The sequence below is a fragment of the Myxine glutinosa genome, chromosome 1 (genome assembly GCF_964187855.1).
Source record: "Myxine glutinosa chromosome 1, kmMyxGlut1.1, whole genome shotgun sequence".
In the NCBI taxonomy this organism is placed as follows: Eukaryota; Metazoa; Chordata; class Myxini; order Myxiniformes; family Myxinidae; genus Myxine; species Myxine glutinosa.
The window spans coordinates 98,269,196-98,290,831 of record NC_136261.1 but is presented as its reverse complement, the minus strand read 5'-3'; positions in this window follow the sequence as shown (position 1 = coordinate 98,290,831).

Here is a 21,636-nt window from a genome sequence, read left to right as displayed (position 1 = left end):
TTAGTGGTTGCAAAGAAAATTTGTGGAGACCAGGCAAAATGGGGAAATATGTCAGATATGACCCTAGGACAGGACGGTGATTCATCAATTGACATGAGGTACGAACCAGAGGTGACGACCGATGAGAGTCGATCTCAGTCAATGGATGGACCTGTCCTGACAACATTGGGGAAAGGGCTTATGCAAGGAGTCATTCAAAATGATTAATTTGATTTATTGATGAATATTGATGAATTAATTGAAATTGAATAATTGATTGAATTGTTAATTGATTGAATCTAATTGATTGAATTTAATTGCATAAATTGAACTGAATAAATTGAATTGAATATATTGATTGTTTGATTGATGAAAATGCGAGAGTTGGTCTTGGGAATTAGGGAATGGGAATTAGGTACGAGCGAGAGTTGGTCCCGAAACCCTACTTTGCGTTTGCCCGGAAGGGACGTTTCAAGTCTCGGTTCCGCCAAGCCCAGAAAGAACAAGGGGATTAACCCCCCCCTTGGTAAGGGGAAGAAGGGCGGTGAAGAACCGTAACAATTGGTGTCAGGAGTGGGATTTGGAACCCTAACGAATTTTTTTTGGACAAATTGGCTCCAAATTACGAGCGACCAAAATTTAGTTTTTAAAATCCAAAATTGTATATTCGTACCATAGCTAGTCAAGGCATTCGAATGCCGGTGCGGGTAGAAGATGAGGTAGATGATCAGGAAGAATTAATAACCCAGGACCCACAGGAAGAGTTGGGAGAAGAGGAGGGAAGTGAAGAGGGGCCGGCAGCAGGGGTAGAAAATGGCGGCGCCTCACACGTGGCGGTGGCAGCCGGGCCCGCTGTGCAGAACGGGCTCGACATTGGGTCATACCTAGCCCAAATTATGAGGGACATGAAAGAAATGAGGGATGAAGAAAGGTGTAACAAGGGCGAACTGAATGCGAAAATGGACGCCCTAAAGAATGACATAAATAAAATGAATGAAAAAGTGGACACCCGAGGGGAGACATTGGAGAAAATGAGGGTGGCGTCGGAGAAAGAAATGAAAAAATTGGGGGAGAACATTGGGCGCATGTTGAGCGAGGAGCTCGCATTGGGACACGACGAGGTGACATCTTATTGGTTAACAGGGGGTGCGAGTGTGCGCCAATCCGACAACAGATTTCTGCAGTCACCACCACTAATCTCTATTGTGCGGATGGTGCCGGTATTACATAGATCAACAACGTCTTGTGAACCGGGGGACTCCTCCACAACAACGTCTTGTGAACCATAAGTCTCATCCACAACAACGTCTTGCTAACGCAATGACTCCTCCACAACAACGTCTTGTGAACTGGAAGACTCCTCCACAACAACGTCTTGTAAACCGAAAGACTCCTCCACAACAACGTCTTGTGAACCGAAAGACTCCTCCACAACAACGTCTTGCGAACCGGAAGACTCCTCCACAACAACGTATTGTAAACCATAAGTCTCATCCACAACAACGTCTTGCTAACTGTGGAAGTGTAACTCAGCGTAACTTATTAATTGGCACTGGTAACTTATTAATTAACCTGGTAACAAAGCAAATACATTTTACATGCAAACTCTGTGAAGGACGAGTTTGTAAATGAGTTAGGAATGTGCACGAACATGATAATCTCTTGAAACACCTGGTCACAGCCCCAGGCTGGAGCACCCCCCTATTGTTTGATAAATGGAACTCACAACAGGGGGGGGCTAGCTGGCGCCAGGAAGGCGACCAGTAACGTCAGCGGAGAAGAGATTACGAGTTCAGCGGACAGAGGATTAAGTCGAGTTGGTCCATATAAGCGGGAGCTGCGGCTGGAGTCGAGAGTACTTGCTACGTGAAGCGCTGACCGAACGGGAGTGTCGGATGAACGAGAAGGACCAGCGAAAAGAGTTAACCTGATCCATTATATTATGCGGTATCATTTTGGTAATTGGATGAAGTGAATACAGTTTAATAAACTAGACCTTTTGTAACCTGTGTCCGGTCATTGGAGTCCTGTGAGTCCCCCAGTACAAATTCCCTGACAATCTTGGAGGCACCGCTGGGATCAACTGGACACAAACAAGTCTTTAAAAGGTGAGTGTGTCTTGTTTGGTCCAATATGATTTACGAACTTGGAAGTTATGGGTACATACATGGGGGAGCAGGTGGTCTGGGGCTTCTTTGCGCACCGATGCCGCGATATAGGTGGCGTGAGCCATCACGAATGGGATTTCGATAAACGACTGTAGCAATTTATTCGTTTTTTTTCTAAATGATTTCTGTAAATACGTATTTTTGCGCTGGTTATTAAAGGGCCTTACTGTAACCTGGAAGCAAACGAAGCAAGTGTGCACCTTGCGACCGCTTGCTTCCAGGACGTGTAAGGCCGGTACACTCGTTTACCCACCCGCACACGGATAAAGTACTACTTTTTTTTTGCACTTGTTCGAAGCACTTGACTTGCTCGGCGCTCGGCGAGCGACAGGGAACCGGGAAACGGAATTATATTTATATATATATATATTTCCAATATGGTACACCGGCCACAACGATTTTAGCGATTATCCGAGTTTTTTTTTAACGATTTCTGTAAATACGTATTTTTCCTGCGCTGTGTAATTCTTCTGACACGCGCCACGAAGAAACGCACCACTGATGTGCATGAAGCGACTTGTTTGCCGGTTCGGTAAGGTCCGTCCGTACACATGTACAATCGTGTACACCCGTTTTAAATAAATAATTTTTTCAGTTTTCCCGCCATGCCTATAAATTCATGACAGACAACCCCCCCTCATGCCGGTCCAGAATTATGATGAAAGATGGCGATTGAGAAAAAAAAAATTGCATCAAATTTTGTCCAGGTCCATCAAGAAGCCTTTGAGACATGCTTCACGGTTGAATAAAAAACCACCGTTTAGAGTACTTCTTTTTTTTGTTCAAAGCACTCGACTTGGAGCCAGCGACTTGCTCGGCGGGGGATATAATTTTAGATATATATATAGTACGGGCATGCCCTAGTGAGAGATAATTACAGGAAATGGTGTTTGTGAGTAACAACCACCCTCTGGTCGAGGCTCATAGAAGGGGTGATGCTTACTGATTCGGCACGCTTACAATAGGTGTTAATGGTGGGATGTCAGAGGTTTTGGTGTGGGTTAATGTTCACACTGTTTTGGAAAATAATGCTCGATGCAACATGATCCTAAAAAAAGAACCCAGCCCTACATCGAAAGATCAGGAAGGGAAGGAATGGAAAATTTGTCAAGGTTTGAAATTAATCGGACAAGGGGGTCCCAAGGTATGGTCACCGTACTCGCAAGCCGTTCGCTTTGGCTCTGCGGATGGACCGAACCATTGCATGTAAATAGAAGGGGGGTTCTGTGGTCGTTCGTTTTGGCTTTGCGAATGGACCAAACCATTCCATGTAAATAGGAGGGTGGTTCTGTGGTCGTTCGTTTTGGCTTTGCGAATGGACCAAACCATTCCATGCAAATAGGAGGGTGGTTCTGTGGTCGTTACTGCCACGTGGTTTCAAAGTTTTGTTGTTGTTGTTTGCACGCATGTTTTTTGCAAGCACGTACGGGCGAGCACGTACGTGCGGGCACGCCCTAGTATATATAAACCAGAGGTAATATTAAGTTATGGAATTAATTGCTTTCAACAATGCAAAGGGTGACAAAATATGGGATTTTAATGGGATTTTTTAATGGGATATTGGTTTAGGAATGTTTAGAGGTCATTGCAATGTGATAATGACTTGTGACCATTTGCTGTTGGAACTTGTTGTTGGAACTTGTTGTTGGAACTTGTTGTTGGAACTTGTTGTTGGAACTTGTTGTTGGAACTTGTTGTTGGAACTTGCTGTTGGAACTTGTTGTTGGAACTTGTTGTTGGAACTTGCTGTTGGAACTTGCTGTTGGAACTTGTTGTTGGAACTTGTTGGAACTTGTTGTTGGAACTTGCTGTTGGAACTTGCTGTTGGAACTTGTTGGAACTTGTTGTTGGAACTTGTTGTTGGAACTTGTTGTTGGAACTTGCTGTTGGAACTTGTTGTTGGAACTTGTTGGAACTTGTTGTTGGAACTTGTTGTTGGAACTTGTTGTTGGAACTTGTTGTTGGAACTTGTTGTTGGAACTTGCTGTTGGAACTTGTTGTTGGAACTTGTTGTTGGAACTTGTTGTTGGAACTTGTTGTTGGAACTTGCTGTTGGAACTTGTTGTTGGAACTTGCTGTTGGAACTTGTTGTTGGAACTTGCTGTTGGAACTTGCTGTTGGAACTTGTTGTTGGAACTTGTTGTTGGAACTTGTTGTTGGAACTTGCTGTTGGAACTTGTTGTTGGAACTTGTTGTTGGAACTTGCTGTTGGAACTTGTTGTTGGAACTTGTTGTTGGAACTTGTTGTTGGAACTTGTTGTTGGAACTTGCTGTTGGAACTTGTTGTTGGAACTTGTTGGAACTTGTTGTTGGAACTTGTTGTTGGAACTTGTTGTTGGAACTTGTTGTTGGAACTTGTTGGAACTTGTTGTTGGAACTTGTTGTTGGAACTTGTTGTTGGAACTTGTTGTTGGAACTTGCTGTTGGAACTTGTTGTTGGAACTTGTTGTTGGAACTTGCTGTTGGAACTTGTTGTTGGAACTTGTTGTTGGAACTTGCTGTTGGAACTTGTTGTTGGAACTTGTTGGAACTTGTTGTTGGAACTTGTTGTTGGAACTTGTTGTTGGAACTTGTTGTTGGAACTTGTTGTTGGAACTTGCTGTTGGAACTTGTTGTTGGAACTTGTTGTTGGAACTTGTTGTTGGAACTTGTTGTTGGAACTTGCTGTTGGAACTTGTTGTTGGAACTTGCTGTTGGAACTTGTTGTTGGAACTTGCTGTTGGAACTTGCTGTTGGAACTTGTTGTTGGAACTTGTTGTTGGAACTTGCTGTTGGAACTTGTTGTTGGAACTTGTTGGAACTTGTTGTTGGAACTTGCTGTTGGAACTTGTTGTTGGAACTTGTTGGAACTTGCTGTTGGAACTTGTTGTTGGAACTTGTTGGAACTTGTTGTTGGAACTTGTTGTTGGAACTTGTTGTTGGAACTTGTTGTTGGAACTTGCTGTTGGAACTTGTTGTTGGAACTTGTTGTTGGAACTTGTTGTTGGAACTTGTTGTTGGAACTTGTTGTTGGAACTTGTTGTTGGAACTTGTTGTTGGAACTTGCTGTTGGAACTTGTTGTTGGAACTTGTTGTTGGAATGTTTTCGGAACATTCAAATGTTGGGTTTTGCTAACGTCGCCACAACGTTTCACTTTCGTTGTTGCAACGTTTTGCTCCAACGTTTTGGGGACATTCGAATGTCAAGTGAATCGAATGAGAATTCAGGAATTATTTCATTATTAACGATTAATGAAGTACTTATTTAATTAATTACATTTCTTATTACATTACAGTAATTACATTACAGTAATTACCTGGGGTAATTACAGTAATTACAGTTCCGGTAATTACAGTAATTACAGTAATCATTACAGTAATTGCAGTAATCTTATTACAGTAATTACATTACATTAACTCAGGCACCTTTTGAGTAAGGAAGCTGATATTTGGACATGACACTGACCGAGTGATATGGCTGTCAAGGAAAAATTTGATTTATTGATTAATCATTTAATAAATTAACTCGTTGATTTATAAATGACTTATTTAATTAAAAGTCCTCAGAGACACATCTTCGGATGAAATACTTGCAGATTGGTTATGCTATGAGCCAATTGATTAAGGAAAATATTTTGTGATGGCCATATTGGCAATTTCATGGCCATATTCGTGGCAACTCAGTTAGTGCCACTGCACCTTTAAAATGCATCCCTGCGTTCATTTTTCGATCGATTGAGTTGAAATTTTGAACAATCGGATCTGGACTGTCGTTGTTAACGACTCTAGCACGCACTCGTCCAATCAGGATGGAGCGGTATGGTCCCCGGATCATCACTGCCCGCAGTTTTAATTAATTTTACTTTTTCTCTTGGGCATATAATTTTGAAGACATGCATGTCATGATAGAGGAAATGTTTGTTCTGTTAAACGGAATAAATGTTGTTTATTTGTGTGGGTGTGTATTTTTGTGTATTTTGGATATATTTTCACGGCTAATTCCAGTTAACATCCTGCAAAATTTGCTCGTTTTCTGGCCGAGTCGAAATTGCGTTGAGTTCCTATGGCATGCGCCATTAAAAGCGCTGTGTAATGGTTGAGCTCCCTTTATTTCGTTTTGGTCATGCGGATGAGCAGACAAAGTGACGTATGCTGCGGCTGGAGCAGTAGAAGCGATGTTTTAATTGAAATGATGTAATTTAATTCAACGTGGTAGGTGGGCAACACCACAAAGCATACCTCTTTTAAGGTGTGTATAAACCCATGAACAGTTCAGCAATCAATACGATGCTGAAATGGTGTAATTTAATTAAACGTGGTAGGTGGGCAACACCACAAAGCATACCTCTTTTAAGGTGTGTATAAACCCATGAACAGTTCAGCAATCAATACGATGCTGAAATGGTGTAATTTAATTAAACGTGGTAGGTGGGCAACACCACAAAGCATACCTCTTTTAAGGTGTGTATAAACCCATGAACAGTTCAGCAATCAATACGATGCTGAAATGAGTAATTTAATGAGTAATTTAATGAGTAATTTAATGAGTAATTTAATGAGTAATTGAATGTGTAATTTAATTGTGTAATATGGTCGACCTTGGGTTTGTTTGGGTTTTGTTGTTTATTTTTGTGGGTGGGTATTTTTGTGTATTTTGGATATATTTTCACGGCTAATTCCAGTTAACATCCTGCAAAATTTGCTCGTTTTCTGGCCGAGTCGAAATTGCGTTGAGTTCCTATGGCATGCGCCATTAAAAGCGCTGTGTAATGGTTGAGCTCCCTTTATTTCGTTTTGGTCACGCTGATGAGCAGACAAAATGACGAATGCTGCGGCTGGAGCAGTGGAAGCGATTTTTGAATTGTTCAATGATTATTCGATATTGTTATGACTTATAGTCAATAGGTATACTAAGTGGCCATGAGGTAGCCTGTTGCTATGTACAGTTTTATTCTATTGTTGATTATACCACATAGCTGTGGTGATAAAGGAAATGTTCGTTTTAAATAGATGATTATGATATGACCATGACTATAAAATCATGATGATTATTGTGAATGATATCATAGGGTTCAAATGCAGAATGATTGCATGAACTTGGGAAAGAACTTTCAAGCCCTATGGGATAAAAATTGGGTGTTACAAGCGATGGACTTTCAAAATTTAGCATGATTGAAGGAATTTTACAGTCTTATTTCAGGAGTTTTACGAAATTTAAATTGCCAAGAGATTTGGGTACTATTAAAGGAAAAAATGATGAGATTTTTTCCAATGAACTTTAATATCTGCCATCCATTTTGGCTGTCTCACGAATGAAGGATGAGTTGCCTTTAGTGGTTGCAAAGAAAATTTGTGGAGACCAGGCAAAATGGGGAAATATGTCAGATATGACCCTAGGACAGGACGGTGATTCATCAATTGACATGAGGTACGAACCAGAGGTGACGACCGATGAGAGTCGATCTCAGTCAATGGATGGACCTGTCCTGACAACATTGGGGAAAGGGCTTATGCAAGGAGTCATTCAAAATGATTAATTTGATTTATTGATGAATATTGATGAATTAATTGAAATTGAATAATTGATTGAATTGTTAATTGATTGAATCTAATTGATTGAATTTAATTGCATAAATTGAACTGAATAAATTGAATTGAATATATTGATTGTTTGATTGATGAAAATGCGAGAGTTGGTCTTGGGAATTAGGGAATGGGAATTAGGTACGAGCGAGAGTTGGTCCCGAAACCCTACTTTGCGTTTGCCCGGAAGGGACGTTTCAAGTCTCGGTTCCGCCAAGCCCAGAAAGAACAAGGGGATTAACCCCCCCCTTGGTAAGGGGAAGAAGGGCGGTGAAGAACCGTAACAATTGGTGTCAGGAGTGGGATTTGGAACCCTAACGAATTTTTTTTGGACAAATTGGCTCCAAATTACGAGCGACCAAAATTTAGTTTTTAAAATCCAAAATTGTATATTCGTACCATAGCTAGTCAAGGCATTCGAATGCCGGTGCGGGTAGAAGATGAGGTAGATGATCAGGAAGAATTAATAACCCAGGACCCACAGGAAGAGTTGGGAGAAGAGGAGGGAAGTGAAGAGGGGCCGGCAGCAGGGGTAGAAAATGGCGGCGCCTCACACGTGGCGGTGGCAGCCGGGCCCGCTGTGCAGAACGGGCTCGACATTGGGTCATACCTAGCCCAAATTATGAGGGACATGAAAGAAATGAGGGATGAAGAAAGGTGTAACAAGGGCGAACTGAATGCGAAAATGGACGCCCTAAAGAATGACATAAATAAAATGAATGAAAAAGTGGACACCCGAGGGGAGACATTGGAGAAAATGAGGGTGGCGTCGGAGAAAGAAATGAAAAAATTGGGGGAGAACATTGGGCGCATGTTGAGCGAGGAGCTCGCATTGGGACACGACGAGGTGACATCTTATTGGTTAACAGGGGGTGCGAGTGTGCGCCAATCCGACAACAGATTTCTGCAGTCACCACCACTAATCTCTATTGTGCGGATGGTGCCGGTATTACATAGATCAACAACGTCTTGTGAACCGGGGGACTCCTCCACAACAACGTCTTGTGAACCATAAGTCTCATCCACAACAACGTCTTGCTAACGCAATGACTCCTCCACAACAACGTCTTGTGAACTGGAAGACTCCTCCACAACAACGTCTTGTAAACCGAAAGACTCCTCCACAACAACGTCTTGTGAACCGAAAGACTCCTCCACAACAACGTCTTGCGAACCGGAAGACTCCTCCACAACAACGTATTGTAAACCATAAGTCTCATCCACAACAACGTCTTGCTAACTGTGGAAGTGTAACTCAGCGTAACTTATTAATTGGCACTGGTAACTTATTAATTAACCTGGTAACAAAGCAAATACATTTTACATGCAAACTCTGTGAAGGACGAGTTTGTAAATGAGTTAGGAATGTGCACGAACATGATAATCTCTTGAAACACCTGGTCACAGCCCCAGGCTGGAGCACCCCCCTATTGTTTGATAAATGGAACTCACAACAGGGGGGGCTAGCTGGCGCCAGGAAGGCGACCAGTAACGTCAGCGGAGAAGAGATTACGAGTTCAGCGGACAGAGGATTAAGTCGAGTTGGTCCATATAAGCGGGAGCTGCGGCTGGAGTCGAGAGTACTTGCTACGTGAAGCGCTGACCGAACGGGAGTGTCGGATGAACGAGAAGGACCAGCGAAAAGAGTTAACCTGATCCATTATATTATGCGGTATCATTTTGGTAATTGGATGAAGTGAATACAGTTTAATAAACTAGACCTTTTGTAACCTTTGTCCGGTCATTGGAGTCCTGTGAGTCCCCCAGTACAAATTCCCTGACAATCTTGGAGGCACCGCTGGGATCAACTGGACACAAACAAGTCTTTAAAAGGTGAGTGTGTCTTGTTTGGTCCAATATGATTTACGAACTTGGAAGTTATGGGTACATACATGGGGGAGCAGGTGGTCTGGGGCTTCTTTGCGCACCGATGCCGCGATATAGGTGGCGTGAGCCATCACGAATGGGATTTCGATAAACGACTGTAGCAATTTATTCGTTTTTTTTCTAAATGATTTCTGTAAATACGTATTTTTGCGCTGGTTATTAAAGGGCCTTACTGTAACCTGGAAGCAAACGAAGCAAGTGTGCACCTTGCGACCGCTTGCTTCCAGGACGTGTAAGGCCGGTACACTCGTTTACCCACCCGCACACGGATAAAGTACTACTTTTTTTTTGCACTTGTTCGAAGCACTTGACTTGCTCGGCGCTCGGCGAGCGACAGGGAACCGGGAAACGGAATTATATTTATATATATATATATTTCCAATATGGTACACCGGCCACAACGATTTTAGCGATTATCCGAGTTTTTTTTTAACGATTTCTGTAAATACGTATTTTTCCTGCGCTGTGTAATTCTTCTGACACGCGCCACGAAGAAACGCACCACTGATGTGCATGAAGCGACTTGTTTGCCGGTTCGGTAAGGTCCGTCCGTACACGTGTACAATCGTGTACACCCGTTTTAAATAAATAATTTTTTCAGTTTTCCCGCCATGCCTATAAATTCATGACAGACAACCCCCCCTCATGCCGGTCCAGAATTATGATGAAAGATGGCGATTGAGAAAAAAAAAATTGCATCAAATTTTGTCCAGGTCCATCAAGAAGCCTTTGAGACATGCTTCACGGTTGAATAAAAAACCACCGTTTAGAGTACTTCTTTTTTTTGTTCAAAGCACTCGACTTGGAGCCAGCGACTTGCTCGGCGGGGGATATAATTTTAGATATATATATAGTACGGGCATGCCCTAGTGAGAGATAATTACAGGAAATGGTGTTTGTGAGTAACAACCACCCTCTGGTCGAGGCTCATAGAAGGGGTGATGCTTACTGATTCGGCACGCTTACAATAGGTGTTAATGGTGGGATGTCAGAGGTTTTGGTGTGGGTTAATGTTCACACTGTTTTGGAAAATAATGCTCGATGCAACATGATCCTAAAAAAAGAACCCAGCCCTACATCGAAAGATCAGGAAGGGAAGGAATGGAAAATTTGTCAAGGTTTGAAATTAATCGGACAAGGGGGTCCCAAGGTATGGTCACCGTACTCGCAAGCCGTTCGCTTTGGCTCTGCGGATGGACCGAACCATTGCATGTAAATAGAAGGGGGGTTCTGTGGTCGTTCGTTTTGGCTTTGCGAATGGACCAAACCATTCCATGTAAATAGGAGGGTGGTTCTGTGGTCGTTCGTTTTGGCTTTGCGAATGGACCAAACCATTCCATGCAAATAGGAGGGTGGTTCTGTGGTCGTTACTGCCACGTGGTTTCAAAGTTTTGTTGTTGTTGTTTGCACGCATGTTTTTTGCAAGCACGTACGGGCGAGCACGTACGTGCGGGCACGCCCTAGTATATATAAACCAGAGGTAATATTAAGTTATGGAATTAATTGCTTTCAACAATGCAAAGGGTGACAAAATATGGGATTTTAATGGGATTTTTTAATGGGATATTGGTTTAGGAATGTTTAGAGGTCATTGCAATGTGATAATGACTTGTGACCATTTGCTGTTGGAACTTGTTGTTGGAACTTGTTGTTGGAACTTGTTGTTGGAACTTGTTGTTGGAACTTGTTGTTGGAACTTGTTGTTGGAACTTGCTGTTGGAACTTGTTGTTGGAACTTGTTGTTGGAACTTGCTGTTGGAACTTGCTGTTGGAACTTGTTGTTGGAACTTGTTGGAACTTGTTGTTGGAACTTGCTGTTGGAACTTGCTGTTGGAACTTGTTGGAACTTGTTGTTGGAACTTGTTGTTGGAACTTGTTGTTGGAACTTGCTGTTGGAACTTGTTGTTGGAACTTGTTGGAACTTGTTGTTGGAACTTGTTGTTGGAACTTGTTGTTGGAACTTGTTGTTGGAACTTGTTGTTGGAACTTGTTGTTGGAACTTGTTGTTGGAACTTGTTGTTGGAACTTGCTGTTGGAACTTGCTGTTGGAACTTGCTGTTGGAACTTGCTGTTGGAACTTGTTGTTGGAACTTGTTGTTGGAACTTGTTGTTGGAACTTGCTGTTGGAACTTGTTGTTGGAACTTGTTGTTGGAACTTGCTGTTGGAACTTGTTGTTGGAACTTGTTGTTGGAACTTGTTGTTGGAACTTGTTGTTGGAACTTGCTGTTGGAACTTGTTGTTGGAACTTGTTGGAACTTGTTGTTGGAACTTGTTGTTGGAACTTGTTGTTGGAACTTGTTGTTGGAACTTGTTGTTGGAACTTGTTGGAACTTGTTGTTGGAACTTGTTGTTGGAACTTGTTGTTGGAACTTGTTGTTGGGACTTGCTGTTGGAACTTGTTGTTGGAACTTGTTGTTGGAACTTGCTGTTGGAACTTGTTGTTGGAACTTGTTGTTGGAACTTGCTGTTGGAACTTGTTGTTGGAACTTGTTGGAACTTGTTGTTGGAACTTGTTGTTGGAACTTGTTGTTGGAACTTGTTCTTGGAACTTGTTGTTGGAACTTGCTGTTGGAACTTGTTGTTGGAACTTGTTGTTGGAACTTGTTGTTGGAACTTGTTGTTGGAACTTGCTGTTGGAACTTGTTGTTGGAACTTGCTGTTGGAACTTGTTGTTGGAACTTGCTGTTGGAACTTGCTGTTGGAACTTGTTGTTGGAACTTGTTGTTGGAACTTGCTGTTGGAACTTGTTGTTGGAACTTGTTGGAACTTGTTGTTGGAACTTGCTGTTGGAACTTGTTGTTGGAACTTGTTGGAACTTGCTGTTGGAACTTGTTGTTGGAACTTGTTGGAACTTGTTGTTGGAACTTGTTGTTGGAACTTGTTGTTGGAACTTGTTGTTGGAACTTGCTGTTGGAACTTGTTGTTGGAACTTGTTGTTGGAACTTGTTGTTGGAACTTGTTGTTGGAACTTGTTGTTGGAACTTGTTGTTGGAACTTGTTGTTGGAACTTGCTGTTGGAACTTGTTGTTGGAACTTGTTGTTGGAATGTTTTCGGAACATTCAAATGTTGGGTTTTGCTAACGTTTCCACAACGTCGCCACAACGTTTCACTTTCGTTGTTGCAACGTTTTGCTCCAACGTTTTGGGGACATTCGAATGTCAAGTGAATCGAATGAGAATTCAGGAATTATTTCATTATTAACGATTAATGAAGTACTTATTTAATTAATTACATTTCTTATTACATTACAGTAATTACATTACAGTAATTACCTGGGGTAATTACAGTAATTACAGTTCCGGTAATTACAGTAATTACAGTAATCATTACAGTAATTGCAGTAATCTTATTACAGTAATTACATTACATTAACTCAGGCACCTTTTGAGTAAGGAAGCTGATATTTGGACATGACACTGACCGAGTGATATGGCTGTCAAGGAAAAATTTGATTTATTGATTAATCATTTAATAAATTAACTCGTTGATTTATAAATGACTTATTTAATTAAAAGTCCTCAGAGACACATCTTCGGATGAAATACTTGCAGATTGGTTATGCTATGAGCCAATTGATTAAGGAAAATATTTTGTGATGGCCATATTGGCAATTTCATGGCCATATTCGTGGCAACTCAGTTAGTGCCACTGCACCTTTAAAATGCATCCCTGCGTTCATTTTTCGATCGATTGAGTTGAAATTTTGAACAATCGGATCTGGACTGTCGTTGTTAACGACTCTAGCACGCACTCGTCCAATCAGGATGGAGCGGTATGGTCCCCGGATCATCACTGCCCGCAGTTTTAATTAATTTTACTTTTTCTCTTGGGCATATAATTTTGAAGACATGCATGTCATGATAGAGGAAATGTTTGTTCTGTTAAACGGAATAAATGTTGTTTATTTGTGTGGGTGTGTATTTTTGTGTATTTTGGATATATTTTCACGGCTAATTCCAGTTAACATCCTGCAAAATTTGCTCGTTTTCTGGCCGAGTCGAAATTGCGTTGAGTTCCTATGGCATGCGCCATTAAAAGCGCTGTGTAATGGTTGAGCTCCCTTTATTTCGTTTTGGTCATGCGGATGAGCAGACAAAGTGACGTATGCTGCGGCTGGAGCAGTAGAAGCGATGTTTTAATTGAAATGATGTAATTTAATTCAACGTGGTAGGTGGGCAACACCACAAAGCATACCTCTTTTAAGGTGTGTATAAACCCATGAACAGTTCAGCAATCAATACGATGCTGAAATGGTGTAATTTAATTAAACGTGGTAGGTGGGCAACACCACAAAGCATACCTCTTTTAAGGTGTGTATAAACCCATGAACAGTTCAGCAATCAATACGATGCTGAAATGGTGTAATTTAATTAAACGTGGTAGGTGGGCAACACCACAAAGCATACCTCTTTAAAGGTGTGTATAAACCCATGAACAGTTCAGCAATCAATACGATGCTGAAATGAGTAATTTAATGAGTAATTTAATGAGTAATTTAATGAGTAATTTAATGAGTAATTGAATGTGTAATTTAATTGTGTAATATGGTCGACCTTGGGTTTGTTTGGGTTTTGTTGTTTATTTTTGTGGGTGGGTATTTTTGTGTATTTTGGATATATTTTCACGGCTAATTCCAGTTAACATCCTGCAAAATTTGCTCGTTTTCTGGCCGAGTCGAAATTGCGTTGAGTTCCTATGGCATGCGCCATTAAAAGCGCTGTGTAATGGTTGAGCTCCCTTTATTTCGTTTTGGTCACGCTGATGAGCAGACAAAATGACGAATGCTGCGGCTGGAGCAGTGGAAGCGATTTTTGAATTGTTCAATGATTATTCGATATTGTTATGACTTATAGTCAATAGGTATACTAAGTGGCCATGAGGTAGCCTGTTGCTATGTACAGTTTTATTCTATTGTTGATTATACCACATAGCTGTGGTGATAAAGGAAATGTTCGTTTTAAATAGATGATTATGATATGACCATGACTATAAAATCATGATGATTATTGTGAATGATATCATAGGGTTCAAATGCAGAATGATTGCATGAACTTGGGAAAGAACTTTCAAGCCCTATGGGATAAAAATTGGGTGTTACAAGCGATGGACTTTCAAAATTTAGCATGATTGAAGGAATTTTACAGTCTTATTTCAGGAGTTTTACGAAATTTAAATTGCCAAGAGATTTGGGTACTATTAAAGGAAAAAATGATGAGATTTTTTCCAATGAACTTTAATATCTGCCATCCATTTTGGCTGTCTCACGAATGAAGGATGAGTTGCCTTTAGTGGTTGCAAAGAAAATTTGTGGAGACCAGGCAAAATGGGGAAATATGTCAGATATGACCCTAGGACAGGACGGTGATTCATCAATTGACATGAGGTACGAACCAGAGGTGACGACCGATGAGAGTCGATCTCAGTCAATGGATGGACCTGTCCTGACAACATTGGGGAAAGGGCTTATGCAAGGAGTCATTCAAAATGATTAATTTGATTTATTGATGAATATTGATGAATTAATTGAAATTGAATAATTGATTGAATTGTTAATTGATTGAATCTAATTGATTGAATTTAATTGCATAAATTGAACTGAATAAATTGAATTGAATATATTGATTGTTTGATTGATGAAAATGCGGTCTCAAGAAAGAAGCTTTGATATCTTTGCGAGATATTATCAATGTGGAGACAACCTGGGAAAATTGAGCAAGGTGGTGAGTTTATATACAGATATATATGTGCGGTTACCATTGTGTGATTTCCCCGTCAAACAGAGCGGACACCTGAGGATTCACCCACTTCATACTGACCCTCCGGCTCATCTGCAAATACTGATCTGTGAGATTGGATTGTGCAAAAGCCACAGCTGAGGGAGATTCTCTGGAAATCACCGTGCGAACAGGTGGAGAGATCCTTCCTGGAGGTACGAGTGAAGCTTTAGAGGAACCTGGAACAAGCTACAACACATCCAACGCTACTTTGATAAAAGGCAGAATGGGAAATGGAGCCTGCAAGAACACACAAGGACAACCAGAGATTCCACAAAAAGGTACTTGTACACATCATATGTACGACCGTTATGGTGCCGAAGCTATAAGGCAGGTCGAGAATTGGTATTTGTGGACAAAGGGACATGATGAGGAGTTTCCAAGAGATGGTACATTTGAGCGAAGTCGATTGGAAAGATTGGAACAAAGATTGAAAGCCAGGAAGAGACAGAATCTAACGGTAGACTGGCTTGCATTCCATCTTTGGGATGGTGAATCCAGACAACGGGAACAGCAAGAACGGATAACGGAACTAGAACTTAAAATAAAAAGGATACAGGATACAGTGGAGGAGACAAATGCACAACTGCCCTCGAAATTAGGAATGAAAGTCACAGTTGTCCCATCTGATTTCCAGTTGTCTCCCCAAAAAGGACGGTACAGAGAATTTTTTCGTGTTTCAGGAGATAACGAGAGATTGCAGTGGCAACTCAGGGATGTAGAGATGCAGCCCAGCAATACAAGTGCACAGGCGCACAGATCAGACAACGACAGAAACCGGTGTTTCGAGTGTGGAAAGATGGGACATTGGAGAAGAAGATGTCCGTATGTCAACAGGAAGACAAGGTCATGGGGCAAACCAAGATCAAGGGTACCAGTGCTTACCGGTACCTCAGACAATGATTAGGCCTTCATTGCTGCAAATCCCAAATGATGATTGGCCTCAACAGATTCGATTACTGGACAAACATGAACAACTGTCAATGATTCTTGTGTCTGAAAAGTTTTCAGAGCAAGAATGATTCATTTTTCTTTTTGCTTGTTAACAAATTAATAATTAATTGATCAAATGCCAAAATTGGATCTTCTATTTTGGGCACAGCAATTTTAAATTTACAAAGTTTGGAACAATTGCGTTGCAATTGTTGGCAAACCAAGTAACAAGAGTCACATGATGATCAGGTGGGAATTTCGGACTATTGTTCCGCACGATTGATAGGTCAATGGTCGACTGACATGCAAATGGGTGTGTAGTCAAAATTTGGATAGATTATTGTGAAGGCAGAAAGGGTAATTTCAATTTGACATCATAAGGGTTTTCTAAGAATGGACTTTTGGTTTATTTGTCTATAAGCATTTTGAATTTGATTGACAAATTTTATGAAATTGAAATAAAATTGACACCCATCTGATCTGTAAATAATGGTTCCAACGCAAACAAATATGCATAATGCATGTGTGTGTGTGTTTTTGTGTATCAATCTTACAAGATTGTTGACACCGACAGTGTGCCTGTCTGGAAATGGATAGTTATATGTGGATGGGATTGGGATATGTGGATGGGATTGAATATCCAGAGAATCCGTAAAATAAAATAGAAATATAATTTGATTATGAACATTATCTCTTTTGTCAAGGGAAATGGAATATAATTTTTTTTTTTGATGTGCTGGGTTATGAGCAGCCATTAATTAATAGTAAAATTGTGAGTAATTTGGGGATTCCATTTTGATAGAATTTATATGAGAATAACAGCTATTTATGGATATGAGCTTCATAAAAGGAAATGAGGGAGTACAAAATTATCCAAATTTGGGAGAGGTCTTACACTGACTTCCCAGAATACTCTGCTCATGGATTTATATATATATATATATAAACTTGAATTTTATCAGCATATAAATTGTGCTGCATGTATGGATGTGTATTAGGCATAGATGATATGGGAAAATAGTAAAGAAAATCTTGCTGATTGGAACTATTGTGAGTTTTAAAACGGAATGCATTGTGCATCTTAAACCAAGGGGCAGACATGAACGCGCTGTTACGTTATTTATACTCAGAACGCGCTGTTACGTGTACCTGCAACATATTTGTTAATCTCGCACACCTATATTGGCATACTGGTGTCAGTAGTACTCACTGGGTGCATAGAAATGGATGAGCAACAGTTAAGGGGGTGTATTAAAACACTTACTTGGATACTTTCTACAAAAGTAGGGGTTTCAATAAGTGGTACCATACACATGGGATTCATCAAATTAAGTTTTGGAGTTCAAACAAAGTCACTGGTTAACAGATGGGAATGGATAGTAAATAAATTCTTCGATGCTGGGTAAATGAAGTGAGATATTACAAAGACTTATTAGAGCTATTGTTCTTCCTTGCAGCAGTGGGAGAAAATTTAGATCCAACATAATGAATCTATAAATGAATGTGATAGGGATAATATCCTCAATTTGTACTAATTATTTGATTGTGGGTAAAGGAATTAATTAATCGTAGTGGATTGTTAACAAGCAGCCTGAAATGTCCTGAGAGTGTGCATCCATGTAATCAGAAATCCCAGATTTGTTTTTACAAACAACATTTTGGTAGAGATCTTATGCGGACGAATACTTGCTTGGTAGATAAAAACGGTACTGCATGTTGGCAGCCACTTCAGTGGCCATTTAGGCCGAACAAATAGGAAAAAACTGTAATTGAATATGTAATTTACAGATGAGTATTTGGGAAGTAAAAAGGGAATTTATTGATTTGGGAGACATTTTTCGAAGGTTTATTAAAGTGTTGCAATATGACATTTGGCAAGGAAAATTATTGGATGGGAAAATTAGATCTGTTTATAAAATGAGTTTGTTGACCCATTGAAGTTAATTCTTTGAATTGTTGTTTAATTAGCATTTTGAGTTCAAATTGGAAATAGTTTGGTAGAGCTTTGGTTAAAACCTTTGGTTGCAGTGTTTTGGAACAAATTGATAAACCATAGGAGATTGATAAGAATAGAAAAAAAAATATGGACCCAAAATAGAAAGTTGGATTCATGCCCCTCATTGCAAACAAGGACATGGGGCTAAGGTGGACGATCCCACAGAAAATGAGGCTGCACCTAGCAGCCCAGCAGAACATTCAGTGGTAGATAAATGATAGTCGTGATTTACAGTCATTTGAATTACATTTTAACACCCCTTGCATTGTTAAACATTACATTTTCAACATGTGATATTCCTACTTGGGATAGTGACATTTATTTGCCTACATGACATACAATTACCTGCTGATATTAATACAACATGAGTGAAAAATGTATCACAACTACACTCATGATCAGGGGATTGAGTTCAACCCCGGGAGATAGGGGGATCAGGGCAAGACAAATAATCTGATTATGTTACATATTAAGGGATTTTCTTTATTTACCTTTTAGGAAGCTTGTTAGTTTGGTATATAATGTTAAATGTCATCGACATATAACTATGTCATAGGTATGAATATATACAAGGAGTAGCAGACTTGTTTGTTGGTTTAGTAGTTATATTGGCAATTGTTTTAGTGGTGGCTTGCTTGAAAGCCTTAGTGACGGTGTGTTTGAATAAGGTAACCAACAACACGATGATAACGCATGAAGTGACAAATGAGGAAAGAAATGTGAAACCAGAAAAGGAAGACTTTTATGGCGACATAAACAGTAGAATTAAGATAATGGCATAACGACAATGTTATGAGTTGTGTCAATTACAATATCAGTGAACTCATATCACCACGAGTGACACACTGTTAGAAAAACAGAGGGAAAAGAAAAAGTGGAGAGGAATTATGGTAATAATACATTATGCTTAATTTGTTGGTTTGGGAAAATTGTTGTTGGGAATTAGATATTCCCGTTTGTGATTGTAATCATATACAATGCTATTCTTAGATTAGTAATAAAATACATACCTGATTGAATATTATTTGTGTGACGCATATAAATGAATATAACGTTTGTGTTAAGGAAAAAACAACAAATTGTTGAATGTGAAACTGTCGGAAGATATACATGATTATGCTGATTTCATGGTAAGATGTACCCTATCTGATCCAGTGTGTGCGGAAAGCAGATTCAGATGTAACTGAGCATAAGGATAAGACGAGATCACAGTTTGGAGGGATTGCTAACGGAATTGGGAAGAAGGTCGAGAAAGAAAATTTGTGGCTAAAAAATGAAGTTAATCGTGGCATACACCCTCTTTCTCAAAGAATGATGAAGACATTCTCCCGTGTAACTTGGAGATGAATGCTTACCTTCACCAAGGAAATTTATGTGACCATTTGCCTGGATCACACTGCAACATATGAAAGAAAGGCGATCACTTACTCTTGTTCGAAGGCTTCGAACATTCACCACATCAGAAGTTGCAGGACAACGACATTTTACCTGCAACCTCTGTGAAATGCGGGGACATATGTTATTACTTCACCAACGTCCGGGGAACCAGCATGGAGCTGCAAAAAAAACGGCTGTGCCCTTGTCACAACAGCTGTGCACGATTCTGCTGGTTGCTCCTGGTAAGGACCATGAATGACCTGAACACCATGGTCCCAACATCATTGTGGATGCATCCGGCATCCCTGTTCCACATCTTGCTGGCCAATCAACGTCACACCAATACTTGCTGCCCACTCACAATGAGGGAGGAGGCAAGTCGACTACAACTGGGTGAAGGCCGTGTTCAGGAATTACTATGGTTTACAGCAAAAAGTGGCAAGAATGCTACAAGGAGAGCAGGGTCAGCCTATGACTCCGCAATGTTACCACAACAGCGAAATCCTACACGAAGTAGTGCAGGAGCTATGAAGACATTAGGAGAAAATGTTTCATACCAGGATTCAAACACAAGTGATCAGCCCTTCCTTTCAAACAAAGTCAACATTTGTGTGGAGGAAAACGTTTTTTGCCAGATGGTGCAGATGCTTTACAAAACTTGAAAATGAAGTGAAATTGTTGTATCTTGGTGATGGTGAAGTGTTGTTTTGAAAATATATTTGTGATGCAAATGCAATAGATTGAACGATATGGAAGGAGTCAATGACCAACGAAATGTTTTGTGATTCTTGCAGGATGACGGTGTATGCCCAAGGGAATTTGATTACCAAAGTGATTGATTATTTACTTATACTTGTAATGATGTTTACTTGTAGTGATTGATTATTTACTTATACTTGTAATGATGTTTACTTGTAGTGATTGATTATTTACTTATATTGATGTTTAGATTAATGGTTAATATAAACAAAAAACAAAAAGATGAGGGAATTGTGGAAGTGTAACTCAGCGTAACTTATTAATTGGCACTGGTAACTTATTAATTAACCTGGTAACAAAGCAAATACATTTTACATGCAAACTCTGTGAAGGACGAGTTTGTAAATGAGTTAGGAATGTGCACGAACATGATAATCTCTTGAAACACCTGGTCACAGCCCCAGGCTGGAGCACCCCCCTATTGTTTGATAAATGGAACTCACAACAGGGGGGGCTAGCTGGCGCCAGGAAGGCGACCAGTAACGTCAGCGGAGAAGAGATTACGAGTTCAGCGGACAGAGGATTAAGTCGAGTTGGTCCATATAAGCGGGAGCTGCGGCTGGAGTCGAGAGTACTTGCTACGTGAAGCGCTGACCGAACGGGAGTGTCGGATGAACGAGAAGGACCAGCGAAAAGAGTTAACCTGATCCATTATATTATGCGGTATCATTTTGGTAATTGGATGAAGTGAATACAGTTTAATAAACTAGACCTTTTGTAACCTGTGTCCGGTCATTGGAGTCCTGTGAGTCCCCCAGTACAAATTCCCTGACATAACCCAATGACTCCTCCACAACAACGTCTTGTGGACCAGAGGACTCCTCCACAACAACGTCTTGCTGACCAAATGACTCCTCCACAACAACATCTTGTGAACCGGAAGACTCATCCACATCAACGTCTTGTGAACCAGAAGACTCCCCCGCAACAACGTCTTGTGAACCGGAAGACTCCTCCACAACAACGTCTTGTGAACCGGAAGACTCCTCCACAACAACGTCTTGTGAACCAAAAGACTTCTCCACAACAACGTCTTGCGAACCGGAAGACTCCTCCACAACAACATCTTGTAAGCCAAAAGACTCCTCCACAACAACGTCTTGTGAACCGGAAGACGGTTCCACAACAACGTCTTGTCAACCGGAATACTTCTCCACAACAACGTCTTGTGAACCGGAGGACTCATCCACAACAACGTC